The sequence below is a fragment of the Pipistrellus kuhlii genome, unplaced genomic scaffold, assembly GCF_014108245.1.
Source record: "Pipistrellus kuhlii isolate mPipKuh1 unplaced genomic scaffold, mPipKuh1.p scaffold_m20_p_26, whole genome shotgun sequence".
Taxonomy (NCBI): domain Eukaryota; kingdom Metazoa; phylum Chordata; class Mammalia; order Chiroptera; family Vespertilionidae; genus Pipistrellus; species Pipistrellus kuhlii.
Genome location: NW_023425525.1, coordinates 3,522,334 through 3,530,993, shown reverse-complemented (window position 1 = coordinate 3,530,993; position 8,660 = coordinate 3,522,334).

The window sequence follows — 8,660 nt, the reverse complement described above, 5'->3', positions numbered from 1 at the left end:
GTCTGTCTGGCCTGTATATTTGCTCTTCGTTAATGTCTGTGGCTACTCATTTGGGGGGTCATTGTGGTCTTCAAAAGCTGCCAGGATGGCCCCTAGAGAAGGTTAGACTCTGAAGCGCATGCCTAGAACTTGGGAGGTGATGCTCCAAGTGCAACTAAGAGCCACCTGCTCACCCCGTCAGTGGGTGCCATTGTCTCAGGAGCCCCCAGCACTTTCCCCATCAACAGCTTCCAGCACTTCCTTCACAGACTGGGGGCTCTCTGAGGAGTGAGGCCATTGCTTCTGGGACTGCATCTTGCATTTTTCTGCCCGCACTGAGAAAGGAGCCACGAGCTCTCCTGCAGAATGCAAAGCAGGGGAGTAGGAGGCGGGCCAGCCCTGCAGACCTGGCTGGGGGAGGGGGGTGGGGGGTGGTACTGCTGTGCACACCACTAGCCCGCTGCGCTGACTCCAAGAGCAGGTGCCCAAGGCAGACTGCCTCTGAGAGCAGGGCCCATCTGCCATTCCTTCTGCCCGATGCGGGCTATTTCCTGCACATCCTGGGAGTGGACAGAGGAGAAATAAACAGGCCTGCGTGCGATTGCATTGGGCTCAAGTCATTTCAAAAGCAGCCAAGGATTCCCCCAGCCCCAAATACAGTCATCACTGGAGCAGCTGTTCCCGGACCGTGCCTCCACTGGGGCCGCTGGGCGCATGGATCTGAGCGGCAGCTTGCCAACGTCTCACTTGCAGTGCCCGGAAGAGAAATCCTCAGGGTATGCAGTTCCGGCGGACGTGCCCAGATGGCTCTTTAAATTCTCCTTCAAACAATCGTATTGCTTTGTTTTTCAGTTTATAAAATGCGCATAGGAAATGCGGGAAATTCAGAGTATGTGCACAGGAAGAAAGTGTTTCCTAATTTAGATAACCATCATTCATATTTCCATGTCTTCTCCCTTTTCTCCACTTAACTGATGGATAAATAGATGGCTAGATATTAGGTAGATGTAGATGATAAGTAGCTGTAGGTGATAGATATGATGGGTGTGTAGATAGTTTGTAATTGAGAATATCCTGTATGCGGCACGTATTTGTATCACCAAATGGATGGAACCAGCCAGGGAGACAAGTGTTCCTACGACTCGCCCTCAGGTTGCGCGGTGTCTCTGGGGGTCTCAGCCAGTGGTTCTGCCTTGCTCCTCGTGTTTGGCATCTTATTTCACGAGGCCACTCTTGATGACTTGTGGAGAAGTCCTTGGCCGGTCACACAGCAGGGTACCGCTATGAGTACGTTTCTCTGTGTCCACGTGAGCCGATGAGAAAGCTAAAAAAAAACTTAAGCAAATCCCATCTATCCAATGGGGAAAGCCTGAAGGCAATACTTCCAGTGAGAGAAAAAGAAAAGGAGAGCTTGCAGGATGTCAGGGGAATGTTAGGAGCCCAACTTGGAGGCCTGAGAGCAAAGGAAGGTGGCCAGGCCAGGCTGAATGGAGACCTGGCTTCTCTCCTGCTGTGAGGAGAGTGCTCCCTCTGCATGTGCTCCCAACCCTCCTTCAACCCATCATGAGAAAGGAAGGTGCACAGGCACATTCCTCACCTTCCAATAGCCGCCTCTGGGGCTGGGGCTCTCGGCCTTGGACTACGGACTTGGGGCCAGTAAGTGGGGGTTCGTCCTGTGCTTTGTGACATGTTGAGCACAATCCCCGTAATCTGCCCATTAGAGCCCAGTAGTACCTGTCCCCTAGCCCAGCCCAGGCAAGTTGTGACAATCAGACACGTCTCCGATCCTCCCAGTTGAGAATCGCTGAACTGGAGATGTAGGGGTGGGGACAGAGGGATAGGAGTCTGCCTGCTGGCATCAATCACAATGGCCCTCTGGGCATAGCATCAAGCAATTTCAGCAGCAATGACCCCTGGGACATGGGGGCGGAGGCCACCCGTAGCCATTTGGGTTTGAGAAGAAGAAAGGAAATAAAACCGGATTTGCATATTTTATTTGCCTTAAACATCTCGATGGTCTTTCAAGGGGGGCTTTGCTTCCCTCCTGTTGCAAGGGAGGAAACTGAGGCTCAGAGAGGGAAACTTGCCCAGGACCACAGAGCAGCTGACAGAGGGCTTCCCACCCCCCCAAAGTGAGCGCCCCTGGCGTTTGGAGAAAGCGCATCTTCTGCACCCTACATGTGTACACGCTCACTCGGAAAGCTGGAGCAAAAGGAGGCGGGCCTGAGCGGAGACCCCCAAAACCGAGCAATTCAATGGGGAAGATTTTCACCCTTCTAATTACTTTGTCAGCAAAACTGTCGCTGGAGTGTTTTGTCTCCTGATTGGGCTCTGCAATTAAAGCCTCTTTGATGCCGGCACGTTCGGGCTAATTTTAAATCTGATTACTGTCAGCATTGCATCTGCTCAAAGCTGTTTTTCAAACCAGCAGCAGCGGTTTTCCTGGGGACGTGAGTTGTCAGAGTTTGTGGCCAGAATTCCCTGCAGCCACGTCTTCCTCTCCTTCCCCTGTGGGCACCTCCAGACGTGGTCAGATCCCAGCAGGTGCACCTCCAAGCGAACTTTGTGCCGGGAGCTGGCAGAGCCGCGCTGTCTGCATGCGGCCTGAATCAGATCTAAGAGAAAGTTGGGCCTCTGAGCAGACCAGCGAGAGAAAGGCTTTGGGCCACGTCCTGGGTCCCTCGACTTGAACCCTCTGTGGTAACAGCAGTAATACCTGCCTTGAATCTGCCTGGAGGGACCAAGGCCGAGAGGGTTTGATGCGAATTATTAAAAGGCCTGTTGGCCCAAAGCCTTCCCCGTCTCTCAGACCTTCCTGTCTTCCTGTGAGTAAAGCACACATTAAGCAATACAGGAGCTCTGAAGACCATCTCTCCAGACCTGTTCAGCCAGGGCAGACGCAGACAGAAGGTGGCACTTCGCCAAGAAAAGTGGCCACAGGGGCCACGTTGGACAGGCCCAGCGCCCCGGTGCTCATGCTGGGGTGTGCACCTGCAGGGAAGGGTCCAGCGCTAGCCATCCTTTCTCTGACTCAATTTTCCCAGATCTGCTTCATCCTCCACCTTTGAGGTAGTAAACATGTCTGTATCACATGTGTCAAATACAAGGCCCGCGGGCCAAATCCATCCCGCCAGGCCTTGCAATGTGGCCCGCACCGCGCTGTCATCACTGCACTCCGCTGCGTTTCCATCACAATGACAGTTTATGACTGTTCAGTAAACCATTCGGCCCACGATTTAGGCTGGATTTTAGATTTTGGCCCCTTCTCTGATTGAGTTCGACACCCCTAAATGAACTCCCAGCACCAAGACAACAGAAAGCCCTCGTGTCCGGGCCCTGGCTGTTCTCCTGTTCTCCCTCCCACTCAGAGAGAGGGCTGGGAAATGCAGGGAGAAGAAATGGGAGAGAGGATTGGGAGGTAGGACAGACAGCACCCGGTCGTTTCTAAAAGCTTCTTTGTTGGTCAAACATGAGCCCGGATTGAGAACCGCTAAGTGGAGGCAGTTGGAAAGAAGTCAATCTCCAGTGTCATCAGGAGATAAATAATGGAGGTGGCTTTACGTCCTAATTAACCCCTCAGCTTTTGAAAGCTTTGGTCTCAGTGGGAGAACCTCTGGACCCAGTCTCACAAACAGGTCTTAGATTCAACTTCCTTCTCACTAGTCATTTGTCCTCTCTGAACCTCAGTGCTCTCATCTATAAAATGGGGGTAATACTACTTCCCTAGGGAGCAAACAATGTGAATAGGTAATATAAGTAAATTTCATAGCATGGTGGTTGGCAGTAGGTAGCAAATTGTTTACGTAGATATACTTACATGGCCTTATCACTGAAAATAAAAACAACAAACTCTTGGTGGCCACGAGAGGATCTATGCCTACCTTTGCCAGAGAATTATGGTATTGTTAACTAAAGGGAGGAAAGGTCCCCTTCTTACAGTGTTAATGTTTAGTACTGTTAACATTTTAAATAAAAATAAGTTCCATCTAGCCCGGGCCAGTGTGGCTTAGTTAGTTCCATACACCAATCGGTTAAAAGGTTGTTAGTTGGATTCTCTGTCAGGACATATGCCTGGGTTGTGGGCTCCATCCAGGGGGCATGCAGGAGGCAATGAGGGGGCGAGGTGCCTCAGTTTCCCTTCCTTTCCACTTAGTGTCTATGTGTCTGCAGCCCCGGGAGCAGACACTTCGGCAGAGGATTCATTGGTAGGAGTGAGCAAGGATGTGCTTGTTTTTACACTCCGACTACTTCCATTGTCTCCCTCTCCCTTCCTCTCTTTCTAAAATCAGTAAAAATATACACGTATATTTAAAAAGGCCTCAGCCAATCCCATGGAAAGCTCTAGTATTAAAATGCCTCTTTAGATTCATCCTGAAGTGGGTCCAGGCCTTGGAACCCCCACATGGAACAGTCCCGAGGTGTGAACTGACCCTAGTGGGGGAGCTCCCTTTGGTGGAGGCAGGGCCTGGAGAGGGCCCCCAGGGCGAGCCCTCAGCATCCCCACTCCCTGTATAAAAACACTGAAGTCAGTATGATGACTTGGCACCTCTGGGGAGTGAGATAGGGTGGCAGAGGCAAATACCGCTTTGTAAACCATAAACATGCTACATTTCTAACAATAGCGTTAACACGGCGATTTAAAAAATATGATTACACATCATTGTGGGTGTCCTCTTACACTGTCGGAATCTCTTTTTTCTTTAGGATGGAAAGTAGAACAAGTTACAGGAGCACAACCTGTAAATACTGACGCTGTCTCCTGCCCCATTAAGACAGGGCTAGAATTCCATGGAGTGCCACCACAGGAAGCACGCCTGCTCTGGCCCCACCCCGTTCCTCTTCAAAGGATCGGGAGCCAATCAAGGAGGGGGCGAGGTGTCCCAGTTTCCCTTCCTTTCCACTTAGCCTCCGTGTCTGCAGCCCGGAGATCAAACACTTTGGCAGAGGATTCATTGGTGCGAATGAGCGAGGATGTACTTGTTTTAACACTCCAGCTACTTTCATTGTCCTACTTCCCAGCGCTTGTGTACACAGCCCCATGCCAACTCCGGAGACACTGCCAGGTCAAAACTCCCCAACCGATGTTAAAGGGGCAAAGGTCAAAAGCTTGTCAGTGTTGTCTCCAGGGGCATTAGCCGGGGTCAGGCCCTGAGCAACTGGGATAAGAGGACTGAAGAGGACAGAAGGGGAGGAGACAGAGGAACCTGCAGTCACATGCTTGGTGGGCCACGTGGATTAGTGCCTTGGGCATATTGGGCTTGGTGTTTATGATATCCAGTTATCAACATTTCTCTATTCTCTAGGAAAGGGGGAGGGGTTAACAGGGTGGGCCAGTCGATTCCCTCAGACTCTGCACCCAAAATAAATGTTGTTCTTCCTTATTAGTAAGTATCTCGACCTCTTTAGGTTAGATTCCTAGAAATAGGCAGTCTAGGTCAAAGGGTATGAGCAATGTTGTGAACCTGATTCCTGTTTGTTCATTAGGTCACCTTTGGCTTTTCCACACTGGATGGCCTATTATAGATGAATGTTCCATAACTACACGTGTTTACAGGCACATGAATAATTAATTGTTAGAAATTGCTGGTTTTAATGCGCTTTCGTGGGCTTAACATTTCACCTCTCCCAATCTACTGCTTTGACTTGCAATATTCAAAACTCTTTCAATGGTAACGCCATGCTGTATGTGAAAGAGAAGTCTCAGACTCGTGAGCCTGGGCAGTCAACCCATTGTGTGGTCGCTAGTTAAACTGACCCAGGCAGGTAGGTCTGGAAACTGAAGGACACAGACATCTTGACAGTTTCAGAAAGCTGGACCCTGGCATGCCATATGCTAACTCTGTAACAGGTTTCGGCTCTTGCTAATGTGTCTTTCTGAGTTCTTATACATGTCTCCCCATGAATCTATGTACACATTTCTGTCTAACACACATCTAGGAATTGAGTGGCTGGCTTATAGGATGTACATTAGTTCAGTTTTAATTAATAGATAGGATGGAATCAGTTTTAATTAATAGATAGTATGGAATCGTTTTCCAAAATACTCATACCAACTTACTGTCTCACCCTCAGTGTTCAGAGATTATGGTTGCTTCCCATCCTTGCCAACACAGAGTATTACTGTCTGGTTCATTTTAGCCGTTCCGACAGAGGTATCACATTGTAGTTTTAAATTACTTCCCTAATGACTAGTGAAGTTCAGCACCTTTTCATATAGTTATTGGCTATTTAAACCCCTCTTTGAAAAAAGTGGTTTTTCAATGCTTTCCCCTGTTTCTGTTGGCTGGTCTGCGTTTTCTCTAATTAAATTGTAGGAATTCCTTACAGAGTCGAGATTGGCTCTTTTGTTGGATATAGGGATTGCAGATACTGTCTACACTGTGGCCTGCCGTTTCACTCTTTTAATGGTGTCTTTTGATAAACTGTTTAATTTCAATTCGTTCTGATTAGGAATGCTTTCATTTATGCTTAGTTACTGTTTTACACATCATGTTTAAGCCAACTTTTCCTCCCTTGGGGCCGTGAGACGAGGTTTGGATGTGTCTGATACCGGTGTGTTTGCTATGGCAATGTCTATTACTGATCCATTCCGAGTGGTGAATACAGGGTGGGGCAAAAGTAGGTTTACAGTTATGAATACAGGAAACACAGAGTTTATTCTTGAGTTATTTTTTTTTTATTAATTGTTGTAGTATTTCCCATATGAACAACCATAAACCTGCTTCCCTCCCACCCTGTAGGACTCTGTAATGGCCTGTCTGGGGAGTGCCCAGACAGGTTGAGAGACGTTCCGAATGGAAGCAAGGACAAAAGAACAAATCCCAGCACACAATCTGCTAACACCCAGCGGGATGCACACAAAAGCTCAGTGCCTGTCAGCCTCTACAGGACCCCGATCCAGGGTTGCCTGTTGACCTAACATTCCCTGTTGTATCTCTAATTACCTTGCAACTTGCACATCAATCCTCATCTGTGGCAACAATTAGCTTTGACTCATTAATCTTTGCTTTGTCTAAATATAAACCATACTCTCTCCATTTATAAAGACGGAGCGCAGTTTCTGATCATGGGTAGACCAGGCAGGAGAAAGGAAATTCTGGGAAGGGCAGCTCAGCGCTGTCCGGGGAGATTTCTCCCTCCGTCTGCACCCTTCTGGAAAATGCCAGTGCTCTTCCCCTGACCCATCTGGGGATACTTGGAGCAGCACCACAATTTATGTCACAGGGAGTCTAGAGGGCAAGGCGGGGAAAGCAGCCAGGTTTTTAATGGCATGGCCTGTCGCCTGAAACAGAAAGTCTGTACACAGCTTGTGGCGGTTGGTATAATCCCGGCCTTTGTCTGAGAACAGAGTGGGGAGGTCACGTAAGTCCACCAATCATATTTACGTCCTGCAGTTACACGGTGACAGGACCTTCCAAAGAGGTTGTTAAAGAGGCCGCTGGGTTGAAATTAAATGGTGTAGTGTTAATTCCTGAGAGAGCAGGATGCTGTGTGTAGGAGTTGTGGGTGTCATAAAACTCCTCAGTGTTTACCTGAAAATCAAATGTGTAACCAATATGTTTGTTTGTGTGTCTATGTATGTGTGTTTCGTGTTGTTTTTATGCGTGTGTGTTTGAGTGTATCTAAGGGTGTTGTATATGTGCATGTGTGTTTGTGTGCAAATATGAATCCGGGTTCAAGGACTCCTAATAAGAGATTCATCTTAGCCAGCCAGGCTCTACAAAAAATAGCACTCTCCACTTAGAGGATAAAAAGGAGTCAGGTTGGGCTGGTGTGGCTCAGTGGATGAGTGTCAACCCGGGAATCAAAAGGTCACTGGTTCGATTCCCTGTTAGAGCACAGGCCCCTGGTTTCTGGCTCAATCCCCAATAGGGGACGTGCAAGAGCCAGCCTATCCATGATTCTCTCTCATTGATGTTTCTAACTCTGAAACCAATAACCATTTATTTAAAAAATACTTTTTTTAAAAAAACAGATTTTCCCCATTATTAATTTGGGCTTTGAGTGAATCATTGAACATGAGGTTGAGCAGATCCACCCATTCCCATGGGTACCGGTTCCTGTAGGAGCAGAAAGTACAAAGGCAAATGGTTCATAGAGGATTCCAGTCCAGAGAAAGGACATCAATCCCCCTGGTGAGGTTACAGCGTAGTAAATGCCCCCATAAATGTGCCCGCCGACACCCCAGCGACTGTGCCACCTTCCCTGCTGTGTGTCTGGGAAGCCGGGCATGAAGGCAACAGATAATTCAGGCGGATGCTTTTATCACTTGAGGTCTTTAAGTCGTGATTCCTGGGAGACAGGAGAAGTGCCGCTCTGCTGAGCACCGATGATCACCTCCTGCCTGTTTACTGTTCGGAGCAGCAGTATTCCAGAAAGTCAGGCCTCGGCGCTGACTGCATTCGGGCTCTGCTTGGCCCTCTGTCGCCAGAGCTGCTGGAGGCACCACCAGCTTCCCTTCCCGGCTCGGGATCTGCACTCCTGGAGCTGGTGCTGCCCCGTGTCCTCGTTCCTGTGCTTCCTAGGCTTCCCTGCTGCTGTGCGGCTCTGCCTGTGGGAGCATCGGCTGGGTAAGGGAGACACTAGCCTTTCCGACTTGAACTCTGGCCCCAGAAAGCCACCTTGGAGCATCACCGAGGGCGAGGTGGGGGTCCGGGTCCCAGGGGACCGTGAGAGGCAGG